This window comes from Vulpes vulpes, chromosome 4 (assembly GCF_048418805.1).
Source record: "Vulpes vulpes isolate BD-2025 chromosome 4, VulVul3, whole genome shotgun sequence".
NCBI lineage: Eukaryota > Metazoa > Chordata > Mammalia > Carnivora > Canidae > Vulpes > Vulpes vulpes.
The window spans coordinates 4,157,092-4,183,620 of NC_132783.1; the positions used below are offsets into that span (position 1 = coordinate 4,157,092).

Genomic DNA, 26,529 nt, shown 5'->3' on the forward strand with positions numbered 1-26,529 from the left:
TTTTAGAACCTTCATAGACAGATATTGATAATTAACTTCCCCAGAATCCTCCTTACTATAGACCTCCAACTCTCTGAGGGGGCATCAAATTTGTCGTTTTTAATCAGAGTCCCAGAATTAGTAAGATATCACCTTGCCTGTTGTCAATTATGGCAATTTTCATATTGTCTTCATTACGTGAACAGTGTTTCTATAGGCATTAAAGTATATTTATTTTCTCAGGCATGATCTTATTTTGTTCTGTCTAGGCAAGAGGGTTGACATTCCTTCAACACGAACTCATTTTATATTCCACTTCTTCGTGTGCTTCTTTCTGATTTCTGAGCTAACATTTAATTATCTATTAAATTAATTTTGTATTAATAGATGAGGAATTAAGGTACAAGCTTTTAAAAGGCGTTTACTTTTCAGACAGAAGATTCTGCGAGACACAGTACTTTAACCCAAAAAGATGACTCTTCAATCACGTACTCGGCATAGAGCGGTGCTCTGTGCGTGGTGGTGGTGGGGACGGTGGGGGTGGAGAGCTCATCACCTCTGAAGCCTCACCAGATACCTGGCTGCCCAGCTAGGAATAAAGCCCTGTGGCAGGTAGGTGCCCTCACCAGACCGAGGCGAGGTACAGGGGAGCAGATCCAGTGGGAATTCAGTGCAAAGGACTGTAAGAAGAGTTTCCTTGGTCATCTCAGGTCTCTCCAAAAAGTCCAAAAGGTTAGGAGTCCATAGAGACTATTTAATTTGACAAAAGGTTTGGACTTTATGATCTTAGAGAGTAATTTCAGTGGCTTGGTGGATGTGGAAGCTGTATTTTAGGTATTTATGGAGAGAATGGGTTATGAGGTGTGAAGAGTTTGGCTGTTGAAGAAAGGATTAAAATACGACAATATTTGCAAGGGGTTGCAAGGCCAACATATGGAAATACAGCACAGGGGGAAATGATGCTCCTAGCAGTTTTTAAAAAATCTTATGTATTTATTCATGAGAGACACAGGCAGAGGGAGAAGCAGGCTCCCTGCAGGGAGCCCGATGTGGGGCTCGATCCCAGGACCCCGGGATCACACCCGGAGCCAAAGGCAGATGCTCAGCCACTGAGCTACCAAGGTGCCCCTGCTCCCAGCTGTCTTGTAGGTGTCATGTGGGCACATGGAAGAGCAGGGGCTGGGAGCTGCATCTCCTGATATCTTGCCTGGGGAGGATTCTCCACAGAAGGGGACTGCAAGCATATTGGATGACAGAAGGAATGGGACGCTGGAGGCTTGGTGGACGATGCTGGAGAGGCAGAAGGTTTTTGAGAAAAAGAAAGTCTCTTCTTTTAAGGCTGTGAGGGAAGACCAAAAGGTAGAGAAATAAGGGAGGCAGATGGAGGAGTTGTTATGCTCCTCTGGAGAGTCTGTGTTAATGGTAAATGAAAAATCTCTCTCTCTCTCTCTCTCTCTCTCTCTCTCTCTTTCTCCCCCCCCGCCACACACACATGCACACCCACATAATATGCTAACACACATTAGTGAATGATGCAAAGAACTTTAATAATTCTTGCTTGGGCAGATTCTTCTCCTTTGCAAGGAGCTAATCTTCAAATAATTGCTATGACTAGCTATTGTGGATTTATGGAGAGAGAGAGGGAGAAAATTGTTCCCATTTTCTTGTTTAAGGCCCTTTTGAGTTTGGGAGTTTTTAGGACTCTTTTGATGCAATTCTTTGCCTATACAATATAGATTTCGGTGGAGCTAGCTATATTTCATGGAGACATGAGATCACTAGCCTACCTCCCTTCCTTTTTTTCTCTTAGAAACTGATTTCTAAATGTTGAGTGCATTCCAAGACCAGGATCTATAAAATAGCCTTAACAATTTTACCAGAACTAACTATGGATCATTTCAAGATATCTCTTTAAGGTGGGACAACGCAAACAATAAGCAGTCTACCGACACCATGCTTGAGTCACATTTGGGGGCTAAGTGGACACCATGTACATTTTGCAAATTCTCTTACAGTGTTACTTTGGTTTGCCTTGTTAGGAAATGCTAGGGGAAAAAGAATTAGTACTTTACAATCACTATAAATAAAAGACCCAGAATCCTTTAATTTCACTTTTATTGTGATGACAAGCCTTCATTCCCGTTCCAAGAGCTTGTTCCCATCTGTAGTTCGAGAGCTAATAGCTAAGATGATCCTCTTCTTGGATTTGTAATCTCAGGATAAACTGTAGGTCTTAGAAATGAACCAGTAAATTCATGTTTATCCGAAGTTCAAACATCCCGAGAGCTCACATTAGCGGAGCCTATTTCTAGAAGTGCCGGCCAGCGATAAACAACTTTCCTAATCGTCACCTAAGGTTTGGAATAATCCTGAGGTGGATTATGGAAGAGAGATGCCTTTTCGTTGGATCTTAGTATTTGGTTTCTTTCATTTGATTTCCTAATTTCCTGGGAACTGATAGAGTATGGTTCGTTCAACCTTAGCCAGAACCCTTGATTAGCAGGGGCACTGCATTTGTAGGCCTTTTGAATGAATGGAAACAAAAGGAAAGAAAACCCTGCCATGTTCTTTGTCCGGCAGAGGCAACAGGGATGGTGAGAGACAAAGTCTCTTCTTTCCAGGAGAGCTGCGTGTTGTGAAAACGGGAAGGGAATGGTCTTGCCTACCTGGCCTGACCCCCTGAGCTCAACCACCAGAGGAAATAACACCCACCACAGGGGTAGTTTCTGACACCAGAGCCCTGCTTGGGCCACCAGAGGTGAAAGGCAGGCGAGTAGGGCTGCTTCCCTGGTCTAATTACCAGGGGAAAAGCTGGGGGGGGGGGGGGGGCCCAGTCTTGGCAGGAGGCCCTGCCCTCCCTACCCAGCTGCTCAGGCTGAGGGGGACACGCCTCCCTGTTAATCCCACACAGAGCCCTCAGAGCCCTCTCTTCTCTTAGTTGCTATTTTCCTTCCTCACCTCTGGACACTTCGGCACATTCACTCGAAACATCATCACAGGAGAACTCGACTTTGACAGAAACCTCTCTGAAATGATTTTTTTTTTTCCTGTTCCGGCTTGCACTTGAATAATTCTCCATCAACAGCACGTCTGATTGAGTTGGCATCACAAACCCTTTTGTATGCTATTTTTTTTTTCCTCAAGAAATATTAAAGTCTGAATAAAATTGGAATAGCTGCCTGGTAATGATCTCATTATATATAAATACAGAAGTGCTCACAGGGGAGATAATGACTCCAAGATGCAGGTATGCGGCGAATACCTATTATCTTCCAAGGAGTGGGCCCGCGTTCAACCCTCCTCCACTGCCCCCCACCCGTCCCGCTTTCAGCTGAAGGTTCAAGTTGCAGAAAACGAATGGCTGATTGAAGCTGGGAATAGGGCTTTTTCTTTCCCCCTTCATGACATATGTTAGGAGATGAAAGGAACCTGGGCCGTGTGTTTACTCTTCATTTGGGACTTTCACATGTTCTGATTGATCGGAAAGACAAAAAGGCAGAAGGAGAGACATTTGGTGCTGGCTGAACACCATATCCATTCTCAATGTGAAGTTGCCTCGTTTGGTGAGGATAATTGTGATGAGGCAGTTCTGGGTATAGACGCCACTAAAAGATTTTTAAAAATAACATGCTCGCCACCCAGTTTGAGTTCTTATATAGCAAGAGAACAAACACAGATGGTGGCAGTAGGGGTGGGGGCTGCGGGGGGCGGGGGAAGGCCCTTCTAAAGTGGGAGTTTACTAGTTATTAGCCCCAGTATATCTTTTCTGGATGCCAAGGAGGAAGCGGATGAGTTTAGCACATCACAGAGGACCACATATAGGGTCTGATTCTCAGTATGGACTAAGTAACCCCGGAGAAAGTTTACTCCCTGTGATTTGCAACAACAACAAAAAAGAAACTGTTGTGTGGGGGAAAAGGTAGATTGCAGTGCTCTAACTGTCCCTGTTAGGTTCTAAAGGGGCATTTATCTAAAGGGGGATCGCCCCCTGCCATCCTAGGCCGGAAAGAGAGATGGTGTGGAGGAGCAGTTCTTGACTATTTCCAACAGCTGGGGTTATAAGGCCCATTTTTCTCTTCTGATGTCCATATTAGGCATGATTAAAATACAAAATAACATCATAAGCGTAATTCTTTGGCAAAAGGATGGAATGGATGGCAAAAATATTTTGCCCCTGGTTAAGTCTTTCATACGATGTAGGTGGTATGCTGTTGAGCAATGACAATAAATTCCTATTGACTGAGAGAGAGTTATGGCCATAAAATTTAAAGAAGGCAAGGTTAGTCACACTAGACAGAGGCCTATGTGGCCTGAGGGGGTCTCCTGGACTCACGTGAGACTATTCCCATTGTGGGGACAATTAGGGCAACTATCCTTGGCCACCAATGGTTCCACATGAACACACGCTATTTGATACACTGCTAAGTTTTTCCTTCTTTTATTTACTTATTTACTCTGGGTAGGGTATACTTTACTGATGGTACATGACAAGGTAGGGCTCCCTAAGCCCCTCCCTGTCTTCAGGGGGTCTGGGATTGTAACTGTTGAGGTCAGGAGATTCTCAATATATTGGGGGATGAGTTGGAGCAAGGACTTCCCAGCAGCTGAAGGCTTCTTTCTTCCTCTTGCTCTCATTGGGGATGTTTGTCCAGGCGGCTCTTATTCCTTGGAGGCCATGTGGACCATAAGGTCCACCAAACAGTTGCTATAGCCAAATTCATGGTCAAACCAGGGAATGAGCTTGAAAAATTGGTCATTGAGAGCAATGCCAGCCCTAGCATCGAAGGCAGAAGAATAGGTGTCACTGTTAAAGTCGTGGGAGACAAATCGCCTGGTCCTCAATGTAGCCCAGGATGTCCTTGTGGGGGCCTTCTGATGTCTGCTTCACCACCTTCTTGATGCCATCATATTTGGCAGCTTTCTCCAGGTGGCAGCTCGGATCCACAACTGACATGCGGGGGCTGGGGACATGGAAGGCCATGCCAGTGAGCTTGCCATTTAGCACAGGGATGATCTTGTCTACAGCCTTGGTGGCACCAGTAGAAGCAGATGATGTGGGCAGCCCCTCGGCCATTACCCCACAGCTTCCCAGAGGGGCTGTCCACAGTCTTCTGGGTGGCAGTCATGGCATAAACTGTAGTCATGAGTCCCTCCATGATGCCAAAGTTGTCATGTATGAACTTGGCCAGAGAGGCCAAGCAATTGGTGGTTCAGAAGGCATTGCTGACAATCTTGAGCGGTTGTCATACTTCTCATGGTTCATGCCCATCAAAAACATGGGGGCATCAGCAAAAGGGGCTGAGATGATGACCCTCTTGGCCCTACCCTTCAAGTGAGCTCCAGCCTTCTCCACGGTGATGAAGACTCCGATGGGCTCCACAACATTCAGCACCAGCATCACCCCATTTGATGTTGGTGGGATCTTGCTCCTGGATGATGGAGATGAGTTTTCCATGGATGAAAGTTTCCTATTCTCAGCCTTGACTGTGTTGTGGAATTTGCTGTGGGTGGACTCATACTGGAACATGTAGACCGTGTAGTTGAGGTCAATGAAGGGGTCATTGATGGTGACAGTATCTACTTTGCCAGAGTTAAAAGCAGCCCTGGTGCCAATATGGTGTTCAATATGGCTCAATCCTTTTACTCTGACCCTCACCATCATGACTCAGGGAGGCAGCTGGCACGCAGTAGAAGATATGACAGTCTATTGAACCCTTGGTCAAGAGCCCTCAGTTTATTATGCGTTGCTCTATGTAATGCCTTGGCCCCAAGGAAAGAATCTTTTTCTTTCCCTCCAATGCTACAAGTACTGTTGGGAAATATTTTTCCACTTGTGCTCTGACTTCCTTGGATGATGGCAATTAAATATGAATTAGATTGTTTGCAGAAATCGAGTGTTGGAACCCTACTTTCTTGTATTTTTCCTCCTATTTTGCTTGTGGAAGAAAAGAATCTAAGAATAAATTGCCAGTTCAGTAATTATATGTCCCCCCAATCTCCAGTTATATTTCAAGTTGCCTCCGTTTTTATGATAATGATAAATCATCATCATCATCATCTACTACTACTCTTTGAATGTTGAGCATGAACCAGGTGCTGTGCTACATGCCTCATACACTTTATCTCATCTGACCCTCACAACTCTGGGAGGTAGATACTTTTATGGCACTTAACATATGATGTCATAGATAGCAGCCTGATGACCAGTGTGAGAAGGGTTGGTTTGTGTCTACAAGTATTTGGAGGCTGTGGAGGCACGAGTGGAAATGGTTTACATAGAAGAGAGGTCTCTGAAGGAATCTCTTAATTTCCTCAATCCCTATGCATTTATTTAACTCGCTTTACTGGTGACTTCAATATCCAGCCTCCACTGTTTTGGATGCCACAGAAATATAAGGTCCAGTATCTGTTTTCAGGCATCTGTAAATCTAGTATGTGGATCAGAATAGAACATGAAAACACCACCTAGAATAAATTTGGGTTAGGCCTCTTTGGGTTAGGCCTTTCTGGGCTTGAGCTTCTATTTAAAAACTAAATAATTGGAATAGTTCAGAAGTCTGCAAACTTTTTTTTTTTTTTAGAAGTCTGCAAACTTTTTAAAATAAAGGACCAGATAGTAAATATTTTAGGCTTTTTGGGCCATACTGCTTTTTTCTCCACTATTCAGCTCTGCTATTGTAGCATGACAGCAGCCATAGACGATGCGTAACAAATAAGCATGTTGCGTTCAAGTGAAATTTTATTTACCTACACCTGCAAATCAAAATCAGGTGGCCTGGATGGGCTACATCGCCGACCCCTGGACTAGTTGAATACTATAGACCCTCTCTAGCAAGAAAGTGCTATAGTTTTTTCACATTGCACATTGATTTCAGCCTTGGAGTATGGAGACATTTCTTTGGCTTTTCCCTTCTTGAGGGGGAATGTATAAAAAATGGCAATAGAAGTGGTCCTGGAGAGGCACCAGGAGGGATTCCCAGCACTGTTCTGATTGAAATCGCAATGGGAGGAAGCCATTAAAAAAGGTGGGGAGAAAGGTCCCATTAATCAGAGATGGGTACTGCTGTTTTAGTTGGAGATCTGGCTATTAGCTCAGCAGGAAGACAAAGAAGACAAGATGAGGAAGGCTGGAAACATGGCTTTCCCAGAGGCAGAATGCAAAAAAAATTATCTTAAGAACGAAATTTTTATGTAATTCCTTATATGAGTTTTAGAATCCAAGGCATAGTCAGTAATGAAATTTTGTTCCGAGAAACAATCCAACATAGCAATCTAACCACCTAATACAATCTAACAATTACAGCAATCGAACACATTCTAAATATAGATTTGATTTTTGTTGAAGAAATATATATATACGTCCATTTGAAAACTCTCTCATTTATTATTTCCATACAATTGAATAACTGGATTTTCCAAGGCATTAAAACAAATTTATAATCATAGGCCACTTCCTGTTGCAAGTAACAGAGATGCTTTGCTCAGAAAAGGGAAAATATTGGCTTGGAATACAACATGGTCAAGGGAATCTCAGCTTCCAATCCAGACCCAGGGGCAAGGTCTAATCCGGAATATCAAATGAGATCATTAGTTTCTTGTCTCTTTCGTTTCTGCCTTCTGTGCAGCAGCTCATTTTAGGGCTGACTCTTTCCACGGTAGTAGGATGCCAACCCAAGACTCATCTTATGTTTCCAAATACAGAAACGGAGCAGGACTTCTTTTTTTTTTTTCTTTTTTCAAAAGCTGTAGCATCGTCTCCTCATGTCTCCTCTGTCCTGATTAGGTTATGTGCTCATTCCTGAACAGATTTCTGTGGCCTCAGCCAGTTGGGGTTCACAAGGTGGCTAGGATGGTGGAGGGAAGGTTCCTCAAAGGAGAGCTGTATTACATTTATCAAAAAAAAGTGGATGGTTGTTGGGTAACAAACAGCAGATGTCCAGGGCTGTGACACTTTATGATTTTTTTTTTTTCACTTTATGATTTTTTAAAACACTTCTAGGGAAATGGTTTCATTTGATTTTATAACGGTTTTATAGGAATATGTTTGTCAGCTATTACTATTTCCACTTTCAGATGTGAACACTGGAGCTCAAGTCACATGACTTGCTCGAATTCAATAGTGGGTGAAAGAGATTATATTAGCTTTTCTAGGCTAGCAATGTGATGTCCGACCCTCCCTCATACAACAGAACTACTGTTTTGGACTAGATGCCTATTCATGAATCTAAAATTGAATGAGCAGGAGCACCTGGTTGGTCGGATGAGCATCAGATTCTTGGTTTTGGCTTAGGTCATGATCTCATGGGTCATGGGATCAAGCCCTACCTTGGGCTCCACGCTCAGCAGGGAGTCTGCTTGAAGCTTCTCTCCCTCTGCCCCTACTCCCACTCTCTCTGTCTCTCTCTCTCAAATAACAAATGAATCCTTAAAAAAAAAAAAAATCGAATTAGCATTTTGGGTGGTCATATCACAATGGCTTATCCTGATTTTATAAGCAAAGTAAGAGCCTCACTGATTTTTCACATGATTTTGGGTAAAATATAATATACCTATAATGGCTTTTTAAAAAATTTTTATTTATTTATTCACGAGAGACACAGAGAGAGAGGCAGAGACACAGGCCGAGGGAGAAGCAGGCTCCATGCAGGGAGCCCGATGCGGGATTCGACCCCAGGACTCCCGGGGTCACGACCTGAGCCGAAGGCAGACGCTCAACCGCTGAGCCCCCCTAGGTGTCCTGGCTCAAGAAACCTTAAAGGACGATGAGAAATTTTTATGACTATTGGGATCGGTTATTATTATAGTTGAAACGAGACTGAAGACTATCACATGCTCCATCAGCCCCACTCTGGGAAGGCGTGCGGAAGGCCTTTCTCCCTGAGGCCTACTCCTGTGGCAGAGCCTTTGGGGCCACATTCCATCCCAGGTGGCCATCCCCGACCCCCCAAGGACCTGAGCACAGCTCTTCCGGTCCCCACCCCTCCCCACCCCTGCGTCTTGCAGAGGCCCCACCATTACTTAGGTGTCTCATAGAGAAATTTTGCTTTCCCACTGCTCAATAGGTTTCAGAGAAAAAAAAATGAATGAAAGCGATTCTTTTTTCCCTTTTCCCATTAAGGGATTAGCCATACTTCTGGAAAAAATACTGTTTCTATTTAAGAGGAGAAATATTTAGACAGCACACCACCTTCCCCCCTTTTCCTAACGGCGCTCACAAAACAAGAAAACGGCAGCTTGTTCTCCTCTGGTTCAGGGCCCTGGCCCGCCCCCTCCTCTGTCAGGGCCCCCCTCGGCCCCCCTCTCTTTCCACATCTTTCCTGAGCCACAAGAACAGGTTATCAAGGTGATAATAAGCGAGAAAATGTTCCAGCCTTGTTTTAAGCCTCAGCCACGCTGCACTGCTCACAGGAGGTTAAATGCTTGTGTGAACCTGTGCCCCCCCCCGCCCCCCCAGCCACGCAGCCCTGAGCCAGGCTGAGCCGGCCTTGTCTTGTCCCCTCTGCACAGGAGGCCCGCTGGGGCAGGGTGGCGGGGGCGGCCTCAGCCCCCCTAGCAGCCGCTGACTTACACTCAGCAACTCAATCCTCTCAAGGTAATTCTTCAGCTTGCAAAAAACTTCTAGCAACGGATTCCAAATCCAACGCCTCCCCCTTCAAGCAGGCTAGAGGCAGGCTCGCTGACTTCCACGGGGACCCCGGGCTCGGGATACATGGGGGGCCTCATATGGCAGGAAGCGGGACTTGGGTGGTCTCCTTAGGAGATTTCTAGCTATTTCTAGAACATCACTCTCAATCTTCTTTCTCTTCAGAGGTCTTCTAGTCGCAGGTGCCTTGGAGTCTGGCTAGGCCCTTCCTGGGCCCAGGACTGAGGGGCCTGACTTGAGACGTCCGAGGGAGCGAAGACGTGCTTCTGTGTTCTCTTGGGTGCAACAGCTCTCCCTGCTCGGAGGGGCACTTGGGACTAAGGCTGAGGAGCAAACTGATTGTGCAAAAAGAGGTGCAGTTACCATTTTGTATGGTAACTTTGTCACCTCCTACGGGCTGGCGGACATGAATATCCTTGGCAGAAGCAGGCGTGGGGCCAGGCTTGGAGGCATTTCTCTCAACGCAGGAAGGTGTCCAGAGACTGTGAAATAACCATTTGCCTTTATGTTCCTTTGGGTCATTCTTCCCCAGCAGTAAGCATTTCCTCTTCTTCCCCTTCCTCCCTACGAGAGCTGCTCCTGTCCCCAGGAGCAGGAAGTCTCGGGTTGTGGCTGCAGATGCTGCTGTGACAGTCCCTCTGCCCCCTCACAGGGACAGCTTTGCTGTGGGAGGACGTGAACGTCCTCGTTGTCTCCTAAAGCTTCGGCTCTGAGCTTCGGGATGTGTTTTGGCAAGTGCAAAATCCAATAGTCATTGAACCCTTGATAATCTTTTATGCCCTGTAGAAGTATGTTTTTATTCATCCGTTTCTTCAGGAGGTAAGAAATAAAGCTGTTCCATTCTGGGCATAAATTAGCATTTATAACAATGCAGTGCAAAAAATGTAATTTAAATAGAACTGATTAGAATTTTGATAGGGCACCTAGGAACCTCTAAACAAATGCTGATCTGGTAATGACTGGAACAAGTCATTTATTTTAGTGGTTCAGCTATCTGTTCAATGATTGGGTCACAGTTTCCCAAACATCCACGGTGACTGTTCATTAATTATTCACTTCTCGCTCGGTAATTGTCCAATTTGACTACAAACTGTGAGCTTATAGGCAAAGCTGCAGAAGACAGCAGAGGGAAGAAGTGACAACCCAGATAAAAGTGTATTTTCTTTTTGTGATAACGTTCACTAATTCAAGGACTCAGGGAGAGGGGAGCTATTGTTAGACTTTGGCCTTGGTCTTGGCTTTGCGCAATGGACTTAATTGCTCACCATTTGTTAGGCAGGGACGTTGAAGCTCCAGAGTGCCGAGCTCTGCAAATGAGGTTGTACCAGTTGGCAAGCAGCCTGTCTCCGTAGGTGTAGCCTCCTCTTGGGGTCAGCGTGCAGCACGTGGTAAGTGGGACAGATGAGCTTCGGAAGGCTATCCGCTGAGTCACACGTTCCCGCGGGTACGTCATCTGGAAAATGTCCTGAGCCAGTCCGGAAGCTCATTTGCAAGATTTCCCTCCTTTGGTATTTTGCAGGTTTTTCCTTTATTAGCAAGATGAAAATGTTTCCCTCTTACTTCCCGACTGAGTGCAACCTCCACCCAGGAAGTTCTTGATAGGGCTGCTCCCCTCACGTATATCAAATGCCGTGTTCTCTTCTACTTCTTGATTCTCTTAATTGGTAATTGAAGGAGTTTATCAACCCTGTTACCTTGATATAATTTTGATATTAGTTGGGTGTCATTTTCTAGGATGCAGATTAGGAGCTGAATCCCAAGAAACATAGTGGGTTAGACATTTTCTTCCCGGCTCAACTTGGGATGCAACACTGTTTGAAGGGACGGGTCATCAATTTATGGTGGTTTTAATGTTGCTCTCCTTGCCCTGGGCGGGGGTGGGGGGGGGTGGGGGCGCAGGACTTCCAGGGATGTGGCTCTGCAAAATGCATCGTGCCTTGAATGAGCACCCATATGGGAGGCCGGTGATGGGAATGGGCTACCACAGTCCTACAGTCCGATGGGCTGACGTTGGGCATTGCAATGTGCGCGTGGTGCTCACCTTTATTGACGCTGTTGCCTCAGCAGGGGATACCTTCCTTCCTGTGGGTCATCACTGGGTATAAAGCAAGCATCTAAGGCAGCACCCAGTGGAGGCACCCACATTACTGAATTAATAAAGCTGGGGACTGGGGAAGGCGCACATGCAGGTGGTGGAGTGACAGGCGTGTGTAGAAACAACAGCGGCTATCTCTGTCGCCCACACTTACCGTGTCACTAGGGAAGGAGGAAAATGAGAGTTCGTCATCGCAGGAGGGACTATAGGTTCGCAAAACCCCATGATCATCATTTGGGTCAACCTATTTCTACTAACTGGCACCAGGCCATTTTGCAGCTGAGTAAATGAAGGCAAAGAGAGGTGAAGACCGGCCATCCACGCTCACAAAACGATTGTGAGGCCCAGAGAAATAGGCAATTCTAAGTTGCACAGGTCTATGCCTAACCCCAGGCCTCTTTTTAAAGGAAAGCCAAAAGGCATTAGATAGACTGTTAAAAATAGAGCATATCGCTTTCCACGGTGATGACTTTGTGCTAATGAGTGATGCTTCCGAGAAACGCGCTAAGCGCATCCACTACCTTGAAACAAGCAAATGGTGATCGGATAAAAATCTTGTGTTTGGGGTAATTTATTTTCTCCGGCTATGTGAACTCTTGAGCGATTAACTGGATTACTTCCCTCATGTGGACGTGACTCTGTTCCTAGTGAAACAATTAATTGGATCATCGTTCTGCGGGGAGCCTTCCTTCCCGTGTTTTTTCCTCCTCCCCACGTTACCTCTGTTTGGGCACACGCCCGGCCCTCTCTGTGAGCACGACCTCAGGAGCCTGGGGTCCATGTAAAGATTGTCAGCTCTCAAAAATCAGAGCCAGGAACGGTGGTTGCAAAGTTGATCCTCGGCAGATCTCGGCAGATCTCTGCAGATCTTCAGATTTTTATGTTTTGCTTACTTCACCATCACCTCATTCCCTGTTATAGTGCCTCTGGTATTTTTGGGGGGCACCTGAGTGCTCATCGTCTCCCGGGAGGCCTCCACAGCTTACCTGATCATAATATTGAAAAGCAATTTCTCCGGACTGCTGTGAACCAGCGCCAGAAATCCAAAATGCTGCCACAGTCATTAAGTGATTTCCAATTAGTTAATTGGCTTCACAGGCTGCTTCTTCCTAAACTGTACCTTAAATGAAAAGCAGAACCATCCTTTTTTTTTTTTTTTTGAAAGAGGAGAAGTCTTGGGGCCTTCGGGTTGCACAAGCCTGAAGCAGCGTGTGCTTTGGAAGGAGCTTGACAGAAAAGGTCAGTCCAACAGCACAGAAATGTTCTTATTACGACTGAAGAGAATGGGACCTCTCTCCCGGCATTCCCATCTTGTCTAGGATTTGTTTTGCCCACGTTAGTGTGGAATGAAAGGGACTTAGGCAGATGATCACAGAGCAGCACAGAACGTGGAGAATTCTAGATCAACCCCAATTCTTCTCTAGGGAAGCTCCCTTGGCCTCTATGTTGGGCGTCCCGGGGTCAGAGCTGCTTGGCTGCTCTGGGCCACCCTCGCAGACCTCACTGAGCAGGAGGCTGACGTCCCTGAGACTGGTGGGGAAGCTGCTTTTTGGAAAGGGAATTTCAGCTGTAGGTGTATGGGCAGAAGGAATAGGGGAGGGAAGTGAGAAGCTGGTCTAGAACATCACTGGTCAACATCCGTGTTGTTAATGGTGGGGGCCATAAGCATGAATTTTGAGCAAACAGCTGATTTATACAATAGGATAAATGTTTACCCAATAGGGTAAGTAGGGTAATAATTACCCAATAGGGTAAATCAGTCATCTATTTTCTCTGCAAGAGAAACTTGACTTTAATAGTAGACAGAATGCATAAAAAATGAATGCAAATTTTCCTCTCTGTTAGACAGAGATGCAATCACTCAAATAAGACGCAGCGGAGTGGAGCGGTTAAATGCGTGGACTCTGGAGACCAACCGCCTGCGTGGAAATCCTGACAGTCACTTTCCAGTTGTGTGACTTTGGGCAAGTTTCTTGACCTCTCTGTGCTTCAGTCTCCCGGGGAGTGAGGGAGAGGAGTAACACCGTCTCCCAGGGGCGTTACAGAGAGTAAACAGGTGGCTGAAGTTCACAAGTCCCTTCCAATCAGTGGTGACACATGGTTTGCTTGATAAACCAAATTTTATAACATGCCAGATTTTAAAAGAGTCACCTTTTGGTCTTTCTGTTGAAGAAAACCTTCTCATCTTCTGCTTAATTACCCATGAGAACCAATTCTCAAAGGAGGGCAGCCGACGGGATGCTGTCCCCCCAGGCAGCCGGTCAGTCCATCTGTCGGTCAGCTATGTCTCCTGCCATCAGTTCCTTAAGACAATTTCTTTCCCCCCAGACTCACTAGCCTGATCTTTTTGGTTAGAGAGCCGGGTTTGCATTGGAGAAGTGGAGGAGGAGTAGATTCGACTGGAAGCATAGAGGAGGCCGTGACTGGGATATCGGGTTGGAAAGGGGCAAAGAAATTGTGTGTGTGTGTGTGTGAGAGAGAGACAGAGACACGGGGACATGGACACAGAGACAGAGTGAGACACAGGGAGAGACAAGTATAGCTATAGAGACAGAGCAGGTGGGTAGCAACAGAACCTTTTTGGTGTGAGTAGGCGAACAGGGACGGGGAAGTCAGCACACTGCTGGGAAGGACATCAGAGGCAAGAGAGGAATAAGGGAGACCAAGGAGGGACCTGAGGGAGGCAAAACCCGGACCGACTCTGGTGCCTTCCTGTCTGCTTTAAAAGCAGTTGGTTCATCATTGCAGCAGCCCGAAGCCCTCCAGTAATGACTTTATGGATTAAAATTTTAAACCAAATTAGATGTGTTTACAAAACGGCAGCCACACTGAATTGATAACAAGCTGCCAGAGTTGGGCTCCCGATTTTCCTGGAGCTCTGGCCTGTGCTGCTCTGGTGGATGGTCTGGGTGTTTGTTGGCGTGGGTAAAAGTGCAGCCACCTCTTCTCCCGTGTCATGTCCCCACCCCGGTGTAAGGAAGCACTTGTAAGTGATACGCTGGTCGGCCATGCGTTCACAGGCACATGGTTCCCGGTCTTGATAATGACTCTGTTAGAAATTTGTCTGCTCCTTTTGGGGTGTGTTTGACATTTTGATGTTTAAGTTTCATTATGCAGCATATCCATTTCAGTTGAAACCGTGGTTTGAGAAATACTAAATATGAAATCTCATAATTATGCAGGATTTTTGAGGTTGTGTGCATTGAAAGTGAAATGTTGTCAGGGATTTTGAATTTTCCTGTCCCCCTCCACGGCAGACCCTCCATTGCTTATCACCTAGTCATTTCAGAGAGGGAGAATCTTATTTTTCAAGTCTATGGACTAGAATGCAGTATTTTCTACTCATATTTTTTAGAACAGGAGCTGCTCTTTCAAGTCGTTAATCAGTATAAAGGAGAGAAAGCATCCAAGGGAATGCTGCTTGGTCCTGTTGAAAGAGCGCCATGTGTTTTTCTTGTAATGAAGTATGTTGATAGATCTGTTTCTATGGTACATGAGGATAGTTAGGACTCAATGAATGTTAAGTCAATCACAGCAATAACCTGTTTCTTTCCTCAAGGAACTTATGATCTACTAAAACAAGATGAATAGAGTGTATCTTTATCTTTTAATATTCTTTTGCCTTCTATTTATGGAAAGTAAAATTTCAAGAATTCCCCTCCAGGGAGTCTGAAGAGGTCTGGGCCATTATACACTTAAATTCATTTACAAGCCACTGAGAAGATTTGCTTGGACTTATTTACTTGAGGAGTAGTAATACTTGTGAAATGGCTCCTTTATGAAGACGAGGTAAGTGCTCATGCTCCAGGAGAGATCATGTGATAGGCCACAAAATAAGTCTCAATAAATTTAAGAAGATTGAAATTATATCAAGCGTCTTTTTTTTTTTTTTTAAAGTAATCTCTACACCCAGCTTAGGGCTTGAACTCACAACCCTGAGATTAAGAGTCGCATCCTCCACTGACCACTGAGCCAGCCAGGAGCCCCTCAAGGATCTTTTCTGAAAAGAAAATGGCATGAAACTAGAAATCAATTACAAAAAAAAAAAAAAAAAAACAAAACCAAAAAAAAAAAAAAAAAAACCCCAAAGAGGAAGGAACATAAACATGTGGAGGCTAAATTACATGTTACTAGACAAACGATGGGTCAATGAAGAAATAAAAGAGGAAATAAAAAAAATATCTGGAGATCAATAAAAACAGAAACACTATGGCTCACAATCTTTGGGATGAAGCAAAAGCCATTCTAAGGGGAAGTTCATGGCAATATGGGCCTATTTGAAGAAAGAAGAAAAACCTGGAATAAACAATCCAACCTTATACCCAAGGGAACTAGAAAAAGAAGAACAAGTAAAACCCAAAATTAGCAGAAGGAAGGAAATAATAATGATTAGAGCAGAAATAAATGAAAGAGATATGAAAAAAAAATGGAAAAGAGCAACGGGACTAAGAGCTGGTTCTTTGAAAAGATAAACAAAACTGACAAACCTTTAGCCAGTCTCATCAGGAAGAAAAGAAAGAGGGCTCAAATAAAAGCAGAAATGAAAGAGGAGAAGCCACAAGCGATACCACGGAAATACAAAAAAACTATGAGATTGCTACAAAAGCCTATATGTCAAATAATCCTAAAATTTGTATGGATCTAGTCCATTTTTGTATGGACAAAAGACCTCAAACAGCCAAAGCGATCTTGAGAAGGATCGAAGCTGGAGGCGTCACAATCCCAGATCCCAAGATACACTACGAAGCTGTGGTAACCAAACAGTATGGTACTGGCACAAGAATAGACACACAGGTCAGAGGAGTAGGATAGACAGCCCAGAAATCCACCCACATGAAGTGGTTAATTAAACTCCAACAGAGGACGCAAAATATCCAACGGGAAAAAGACAGTCTCTTCAGCAAATGGCGTCGGGAAAACCGGACAACAACTTGCAGAAGAATGAACTGGGCCACTTTATTCTACTATAGACACAAAAATCAACTCAACGTGGATTGAAGACCTACACAGAAGACATAAGGCCACAGAGCTGCACAAGAAAACAGCACCGAGGTTCCGGAGAAACACAAAAATAGAAGTATCATACGATCCAGTTATTAACCACTTCTGGGTATTTACCCCAGGAAGATGAAAACACGAACTCGAAAAGACGTATGCACCCTTATGATGTTTACTGCAGCATTTTTTACAACAGCGGAGATACGGAAGCAATCTAACTGTCCATCCGTAGATGAACGGGTGAAGAAGACGTGGTGCGCACACACAATGGGCTACTACTCAGCCACAGAAAAGGGTGAAATCTTGCCATTGGTGACAACACGGATGGTCCCAGAGGGTACTATGCTGAGTGAAATAAATCCAAGAGACACAAATACCATTTGAGTTCGCTTATACGTGGAATCCAAAAAACAAAACAAATGACAAACAAACAACGACAACAAGAGAAACAGACTCACAAACTGGTGGTCAGCAGAGGGGAGGAGAAGGGAGGGATGGGAGAAATAGGTGAAGGGGATCAAGAGGTACAAAGTCCCAGTTGTGACGTAGGAACAAGTCACAGGGGCAAAAAGTACAGCACAGGGCATGTCGTCAACAATACTGTTATTCCTTTGTGGGGCGACACGTGGTAACTCCACTGCTGGTGAGCATCTTGTGACAAGTATCATTGTCGATTCCCTGTCATACACCTGAAACTAGTAAAATAGGTGATGTCAATGATACTTAGACAACAATTGGATAAAACAAAATTATAGAAACAAGACACCCCCCCCCCCCCCCCCAGAAAAGGAGTGAATGGCTAAAAATAACATGGGAGCAGAAGCAAGGAGGCCGCTGCTGATGGTTGGAAGGGGTGTGTGCTGTGTCCCCCGAGGAGAAGGAGGGGGCAGCGAGCGCACAGGGGCAGGACTTTGCCATCTGTTAATCAGGGGATTTAAAACCACAATTCAATTACGTGGGATTCCATGCTAACATTCCCCCGTCGCGTGGCTTTTCCATTTCAGAAGGCGAGGATCCCACCACACAGTCCATGCGTGTCTGAAAGCCTGATTAAATGTGTGGTGGCGCACGTGGAACATTTTAGTCTCTGGATATTATTTATATTGAGAGAAGAGCGTCTTGGGGGACTGGAGATGCATTAAACCTTCACACTTAACGGATGATCTTTCACTGCCAGACAGGCTGCGTGTTGCTGTTTGGGCTCCAGTGGCCCCGGGTAAGCTCTCGGCTTCTTCTTGACCTGCGGGAAACCTGCTCTCCTGGCTCGAGACACATTGGAAAGAAGCCAAATGCACTTGTTTGAATCGATACTGGGCATTTAGCCGCCCCTGGGCTAAAGGTCGGGGTCTCGGATAGGAGTGGTGATCCTCTGGTGCACTGGGGTTTGGGTGACAGGAGATTTGGAACTAAATGGGGTAGAAGCTTGACCCCTGGGTACGTTTAGTCTTGTGTTTTATATATAATTTATATATAATTATTATTTTTTAAAGATTTCATTTATTTATTCATGAGAGACACAGAGAGAGAGAGGAAGAGAGAGAGACAGAGACCCAGGCAGAGGGAGAGGCAGGTTCCATGCAGGGAGCCCGACATGGGACTCGATCCAGGATCAGGCCCTGGGCTGAAGGCTGCACTAAACCGCTGAGCCACTATTATTTTTTTTTTAATTGAAGTTTGATTTGCCAAGTCTTGTGAACATGACTTAGCCCCCAGGCCTTTAGGAAGCCCCCGAGCCTGCAGGAGGGAAGATGAGATCCTCTGTTAGAGATTTTGGTCGGCTGCTCACCTTGTCCTCCGCAGCCGGAAGGAGGGCCCTTCCTTCTGCCTCCAGATGCCCACACTCGACTCATTCCTCAGGCTGCATTGGCACATTGGTCTTCCCCCATAACCCTTTATGCCCCAACCCCCAAACCCCCCTAAAACCCAGGAAGCATGGTATCATAGAAAAATTTTGGATTTTGCACTTGATAGATCAGAGTTTACGTTCCAGGTCTTAGAGTTACTAAGGCGTGTCTACCTGGGAAGGCTCCTCTTCTAGCCTTACTTTCCCTTAACTCTAAAATGGGGATAATATCACTTATGTTTGGGCCTATACTCAATAGTTATTAGTTTCTTTATATCCTTTGTAGTTCATTCAGATAACTAATCTTTTTTTAACCTTTTGGGGCTCCTGGTCTGTTTGAGCATCCCCCGCTGGGAATCATGTTCTTCCCTTCTCAGAAAAAAAATATACGCAAAAACCTCACACAATTTTGGAGACTTTCAGGATCTCTAAAGTCCAGACAAGAGCTCTTTAGGGGAGGTTGATTCCTAGGTTAAGGCCCCCCGCCGCCCCATTAGAACCAACTTTTAAACATATGTGCAAAGCACCTGGAAAGCGGCTTGGAGCCTTGCACAGATCCCCGTGAGTTTCTCTTCTTCCGAAGTCACAATCAGAACATGCCCTGGGCCCGGAGGAAATCTAGCTATAATTTGTCCTTATATTTCGTTTGGAGAAGCTGTCGTGTACAAGTAACAGAAACACCCCGAGCGGGGACGGCGGCCGGGACTGACGCCTTCCAGCAGGCCCTACTGGTGGCCACAATCTGGCCTTTGCAGAAATCTTCCCTCTCCCGGCCACTGTGCCCGCGGCCCAGGTGTGCCGCTAGCAGCCGGGCGCCCCGTCCTGCTGCCATCTGGCTTCCTCTCTGCGTGGCCGGTCCCGGGTCTGGATGTCGGCAGGCCGCCCGCCCCCCGGGACACCACCGCTCCCCAGACGCGGCTGCCGCAGCTCTGCCGAAGCCTAATGTCACCCCTCCTGTCCCTGTCCTCATCAGAGGCCCCGGGGGGCCTAGGGGGTCATACACCTGTCCCTCCCCTCATCAGGTTCTGGGGGTCCAGGGATTGCTGCACCTGACCCTCCACTCATCAGGTACTGCGAGGGTCCAGGGGTTGCTGACACCTGTCCCTCCCCTCATCAGAGGCCAGTGGGGCCCAGGGGCCGCTGACACCTGTCTCTCCCTTCATCAGATGCCCGGGGTGGGAGGGGGGTCCAGGGGGTCTTACACCTGTCCCTCCTCTTATCAGATGCTGGGGGCGGTCCAGGGGTTGTTGACACTTGTCTCTCCCCTCATCAGATGCTGGGGCGGGGGCGGAAGCCCAGGGATTGCTGACACCTGTCCCTCCCTCATCAGAGGCCAGGAGGGGGTCCAGAGATTGCTGACACCTGTCCCTCCCCTCATCAGAGGCCGGAGGGGGGTCCAGGAGTTGCTGACCCCTTTCCACCCCCTCTCAAGGCTGCTGGTGCAGGTTTCCCCTGCACAATGTTTTGAAGCACAGAGGACGTGCGGGTCTGGCCGAGATCCAGCTCCCTGGAACGACCTTAGCAGGAACCCGGATGACTCAGGCCCTCGGAGTGTGTGGGTAGCCTGCTCTCCCTGGATGGGCTTGCCTGGCTGTGTACAGCAGGTAAATGAACTGCATAATCGCCATATTTCTATTCCACTCCGTGCTGTGTAGACTGCGCCCCTGGAAACCAAAGTTTTCTCTACAACAAAGTCACTTCTCAAGAACAATTACGCCCCGTGGGGGGGGTGGGGCGCGTATCTGCGTCAACATGTGGCTCGAAAAGCACCTTTTCCCCTCCTTGCTCTCACTTGATGTGGTCTCTCAAGAGTAATGAGGACACCAGAACACGTTAGGAACAAACCCACATCAAAGCAGAATCTTCCCTCCCCGCCCCAGAAACCACAAGGTCTCTCATCAACGGCCCTGTTCTGGCCCTACGGGTCAGGCTCTCTCTAGTTATTCTCTGGCTGCACCTTGAGCACCTGCATCTGAGGCTGCGAGGATGCTGGGGCCACTATTTCTCAAGCTTTAATGTGCATGCAAATCCCTGCAGGTGTTGTGGAAAAGTGGATTCTGATCCAGTGGGTCTGGGGCCTGAGATGTTGCCCATGTACCGAGCTCTCAACAGGCCAAGGCTGCTGGTGTGCAGCCCCACTGGGGAGAAGGGAGACTGCGGACTCCGTGAGGCACCTGCACGCCATACAGGCCAACCTAGGGCCCCTCCGTGGCCTGCATGGGCTGCCCTTTGGGCCGATGCCCTTTGCTTACAGCAAGCACGAGTAGAAAGGATCTAGTCTTCCGAGAAGAGCAAATTTTCATGAGATTAAGGCGGCATCCACCTAAATATATTACCCACAAGAAATCTCACTGCAAGTCCTCACTGGCTTCTCACTAGCAATTTAAAGTTCTAAGTAGAAAATTGTTCATCACTCAAAATTTAGAACAGCCGAGGAAAGTGCAATGAATGTAAATTTTCAGAGTCTCGAGTACTTTGGACAGCGAAGAACACATTTTTAGAGTCGAGTTCAAGATAAGTAAAACTGTAGTCCTATCCCCTCATTCTTTTTTCACTCCTGTTAAATCCCATTCTTTTTTTTTTTTTTCTTTTGTTTTTGTGTCTCTTAGAAAAATCTCCTGAAGTCTTTTCTCGAGTGATTTGGGTATATATTAACAAATTAATTCTGTTAGCAGTTCTTCTTTCAACACGGAGTCTCTACTATGTATAAACAAGTCATGGTATTGACTTGGCTTCTAAGTTAGTAAGGCAAGTCGTTAACCTCGGTGAGTTTTCTTTTGCAAATCTGAATAATGAAGGGCTGGACAGATGATCCCAAGTTTTCCGGGATTGTGTCATCCTCAGCACTGGGGAAACCGAAGCATGAAACATCCTGCCTGTTTGTGGCTTTTCACTGTCCAACACAAAGGCTTTTCTTAGCTCTTTTCCTTTCATGACAGCGTAGAGAAGGCACGCGCCATTCTGTGCATGTGTTTTGTGGTCATAGGGCGATGTGTGAGGAGAGGAACGTTTCCCTGTGGTAGTGTTGCTTTTTCTTTCTTCCTTCTTTTGAGTGAGAGACTTTTCCTATTACAGAAAAATCCTACAGAGAATTCCTAAATGTAAAAGCGAGAAATGTGAGGGGGTCTGAAGCCTCCTGATACCCTAGGCCTCTGCGACAGTCTCTTGGGAAACCATTGCCCTCGACTCCTCTGTACTGTTTCTGTGTAAATAATGTGGGTGCCGGGAAACCTAATTGAGCAAACAAATATTTAAGGATGCGTAAGGCTGAGTAGGTCTTGGGAAAGAGAAGAGAGGGGGCACAGAGAGGCTGTTTGCCTCTGGGGGTGGTGAGGGAAAGAGGAGAGGTCAGGCGACTGTGCGTAAGGCTGAGCAGAGTAGGTCTCAACACCTCACAGTTCTTTGGAGCAAGGGATGGGTGTGGGTTTTGTAATGGGGAGGCTGACCCCTGAGCTTGTCTAGAAACAAGAATGAGGGGCAGGAAGAAACACACAGAGAGAGAGAGAGAGAGGAAGAGAAATGCAGCTCGCCTTTACTCTCTGGGTCTGGTGGGCAGGAAATGAAGTGGAGCTGCTGGGAGCCCGTGATGGATGGCACGGGGGGGCCTCTCCTGTCCTTGTAATGCATCCATCCACATGGAGTTGGTCTGGAAGTCCCATCTGCAAACCGCAGAGGCCGAGGTGGGACTCTCAATCAAATTCTTCTGACTTCACTGCCTTTGGTGTCCGTGAGATGCTTGAGCACAGAGTGAAAACGGGAATCCTGGTTCTCCGTTAGGCCGGTAGAGCTTGCGCCCTGCTCTGGTTTTGGACAAATAGCTTGTTACTTCATGTGTGTACAGGAAGTGAAAACCTCCACATTTTATATGTATTTATAACGCATTCTTTTTCTTTCTTACAGGATGAGTAAAAGTGAAGCGTTCCTTTTCTGTTGTGAAGGCTGCTGTCTAGTTGAGTTGCTTCTCTAGCGAGAACAGTCAGTGTCATTAATTTTTTTCCCTGTACTGTGTGGGCTGTGGAACAGGAGACTGACTTGATGGATCACATTGCCACTTCGGAGGCAGGTGGGTGAGTGGGTTGGTGAAACACTTCAGAGAGTTAATGCATTTGTGTAGTTATCAGCGGCTTTGCCCTTCGGTAGATGAATTACATTTCAGAGCAGCCTGTGTGTGAGGGGCTAGGGTAAAAATCAGGGGGTGGGGGGGTGGGCAACTCTAGGTAAGGAGGAAATGACTCTGCCTCGGCCACGTCGTGGCCATAATCATGAGACAGGTAATGGGTGCTCCCTGTAAAGGGGGGCATGGGTAGGTTGCTGTGTCCCTGGGGCTGGAATCGGATGGGAGAGAGATGGAAAATCATGTTCTATAAGGAAGAGATCAAAGACCAAGAAGCCTATTTAATGGCAAGGGAGAAGCTCTGCTTTTGTGTGTATCGTTTGTTGTCTTCAGTTCCTTAAAGGCTGCTGGAGAGAAGAGTTTGGGATTATTTTGTGTGGTCACCAAAGAAGCACTGGAGCTTATTTTGACTCCACTGGAGGATGAAATGTTTCAACAGAATTGGGTAGGTTCTTAGGGAAGTGAGTTGCTCTCCATGTTACCATTCAAGGCAATGCTTTAAGGGAAATGCATGGCCTGGGATGTATTTAGCCTGGATGACCCCCTAGAAGCCCGTGGAAGGCGGTCAGACAATGGTTCCATCACATTTTGTAAGTTTCCTTCCCATCCCCCAGAAGAGCTCACAAACAATTTCTGGCCTGCCCGCAACTCGATATGCTGCCCCGAAGGGAATCTACTTTCCTGTGGAAGTGGAGTCCTACAGAATTGGCTTTTTGTCCTTTAAGAAATAAGAAGTCTAAAAATCTTAGTTACCGTGTAGTTGTGGTAGAAGAGAAAGAACAAGGACCTTGAAATCTAGAGTAAGAGCCCAGCTCAGACATTTTCTTGTTGCGTGATCTTGGGCAAAGCTTCAGGTTTTAAATTCACGTAAGAGAGGTCCTGACGTGTTACCGTACAGGACTGTCACAAGCATTAAATGAAGTTATATTTGTACAGTACCTGAGACGTGGCCCGGTACGTAGTCAGCACTCAATAAACAGAAATTATTTCCTTTAGTCTCCCAGGCAATTAACAATAGTGCAGTCAGGGATCCCTGGGTGGCTCAGTGGTTGGGCGTCTGCCTTTGGCCCAGGTTGTGACCCCGGGGTCCTGGGATCGAGTCCCACGTCAGGTTCCCTGCCTGGAGCCTGCTTCTCCCTCTGCCTGTGTCTCTGCCTCTCTCTCTTTATGTCTCTCATGAACAAGTGAATACAATCTTAAAAAAGAATAAAAATAGTACAGTCAGACCATAAGAAAAGAAAACAGCAGGCCCATATCCCTGATGAGTAGAGATGCAAAAATTCTCACCAGAATACTAGCAAACTGTATCAATAGCTCATTAAATGGATCACACACGGTGATCAACTGGGATTCACCCGTGACATGCAAGGATGGTTCAACACATGCAGATCACTCAATAGGATTCATCTGCATCAAAAGAATGAAAGATGTAGGCCACACGACCGTCTAAGGTGACAGTCCATGAGGCTGCAGAGCATCCGCCCCTCCCTTTGGATGAACGTGGGTCATCGACCCATGACTCAGGGGAGGGAGAGAGAATGCAGATGGGATGGTGGGATGAGGTGGCAGGGTACAGGATGCCAGAGTGGGGCTAGTTCGGACTGGAACAGGGGGTGTTCCGTGGTCCTCTCTGACTCCCAGCGGCGTGTGTGTCTGTGTGTGCGCACGCCCGCGTGCATGCAGAGTTTTCCTTGTGCTCCTCCCTGGCTCGAGCTCTCCATTGCCCCATTTCTTCTGCCCCATGTTTCCCACTCCAATGTGCCGCAGAGTCTCCCGGAGATCTTGCTCAAGTGCAGATCCTGATTCGACGTGTCCACGAAGGGGCCTGGACTTCTTCTTCTTCTTTTTTTTTGAGGGAGACATGACTTTATTAGAAAAATAAAAAAGAAACAAAAACAAAAAACTGGGGTAATGAGTTGGTCCTCAACGGATGCCTTGGTGGATGAGGCTGCTCTTGGCTGCGCTGGCCTTCTCCCGCTCCCGCCGCTGTGCAGGATCCAACTCAAAGCAGCGCCATAGCCGCAGGGTCTCATCTGTGGCCGCTGAGGCCACAGTGGCCCTGTCTGGGCTCATGGTCAAGCGGAGGACCCGGGCAGTGTGACCTTTAAGCTCAGCCACCTTGGCCATGGTTGGGTATTTCCAAATAACCAACTGGTTCTGGGCGAAGCCATGGCCAGAGATGAGCTCCTTGTAGTGGGGAGACCAGAGGATGGAGCACACCTGGGATTGAGCATCCACGGCACTCAGGCAGGCCCCAGAGCAGACATTCCAGATGCGAATGTGTCGGTCACTGGTGCCCCCTCCAGTTGCCAGGACATTGGACTGCCACGGACACCAAGCTACAGCCTTGACTGCCCCTTGGTGCTGGGTGAATGTCTGCAGGGGGACCCAGCCACCCTCTCCAGGAGCACTAGGCCACACATTGACCAAGTTATCGTTGCCACCGCTGGCCAAATGTCATCCATCTGGGGCCCAGCACAGTCCACACACCTCCTGGCTGTGGCCACTCAGTGTGGCCACATGGTGTTCTGCGACCTGAACATCATGATGATGGATGTGGCCGGAACGTGAGCCACTGGACAAGATATATAAAAAGGAGGGTGGTGGTGTTGAGGCTGCAGGTGTGGGCCACACTGAGAGTGGGGAGGCTTCGGATCCACGCCAGGGCGGCCTGCAGGAAGCCTCTGGGTCCATTCCTAGTTGGTGGCTGACTTTGGAGGCTGCCTGCCTCTCTGTCTGTGCCAGACTCATGGAGAACGTCTCCTGATCGCGCGTTGCGAGGGCTTGCTGTTGGCGGGGCCTGTGCATCTCGTTCCCTCCAAGGAGGAGGCCCATGTGCGCTTGACAAGGCCCACATCTGGGCTTCCCAGAGCAGCGCATCCTTTTCCAAGTGGTGCTAATGCTGCCGGGGGGCGAACCCCTAAGTGCAAACCTGTTTTAGAAACAAAATTCATCTTGTTAGAGGGAGCCGGGCTACTTACAAGGCAGATAACGTGCTGCGGCCTGCTGGATTGATGGAGAGAGGCACCAGGAGTCAGACTCACCTATTTTTCATTCTTTGAATGAAGTCTATCTTCTGAATTACATGAGCCATGTGAAGCAGGGAAAGAGAGCAATGGTTCTGGAAACAAAAACAGAGTTCTTATCTTTTAATACAGAGGAGAATGCCTCGGGATATTATTATTTGTGATTTATGGGGTGCATAGCAATATGACCAGCGTCTCACCGTAGCAGACAGAGGACTCTGACCCTCTGCCTTTGATGAACTCTTGTAGCTTCCCAGGGGCAATTTTCCACCATAGAATAGCTGCTGCATCACAAAATTCCTGCTTAAAAAATCATACGGAGTGAGCTGCTAGGAAACTTGGTTTCTATTTCCGATCCTGCCACTGACTTATTCTGACTTTGTCCAAATTTCTCACGTTTTTCTGACTTTTAGTAAATCGGGTTGCTCACACCTGCCATCAATATTTGCTTATGAAATATGTCGAGGTGTTTACGAGCTAAATTCATCTCAAATATTTGTGAGAACTCACCTCTCCTCTGAAGGAAATCAGCCGGTCAGATCAGACTATGTAAATGAATAAAACCAACTACACAGAACAGAGGAGCAGAGCACCCTTTGTAAGCAAAGACTAGAACAAGTTTCTTCCTTTCTCCTCCCCTCCCTCTCTTTCTTCTGTTTTTTTTTTTTTCTTTTTAGACCTTATTTTGAAAGAATTTAAGATTTTAAGAAAAGTTACAAGAATAGTACACAGGATTCATGTATAAATTCTACCCAGATTGCCCAAATGCTAACTAACATTTTGCCACATTTGCTTTCTCTTTCTTTCTCTTTGTGTGTGTATCCCTATCTA

General features: G+C 46.7%; 1 long non-coding RNA gene across 4 annotated transcripts in view; it reads left to right on the plus strand.

Moving 5' to 3' along the window:
* The first annotated feature begins 442 nt into the window (after positions 1 to 442).
* The window catches only part of LOC140598496 (uncharacterized), a 64,130-nt gene continuing 38,043 nt past the window's right edge, over positions 443 to 26,529 (plus strand). For 3 of the 4 annotated variants that reach the window (XR_012000922.1, XR_012000920.1, XR_012000921.1), the window contains exons 1-4: positions 443 to 591; positions 17,720 to 17,931; positions 19,991 to 20,162; positions 22,459 to 22,621. This is a non-coding gene — a long non-coding RNA (uncharacterized lncRNA). The remainder of the gene's footprint in view (positions 592 to 17,719; positions 17,932 to 19,990; positions 20,163 to 22,458; positions 22,622 to 26,529) is intronic. The other variant, XR_012000923.1, reaches the window with a different exon arrangement.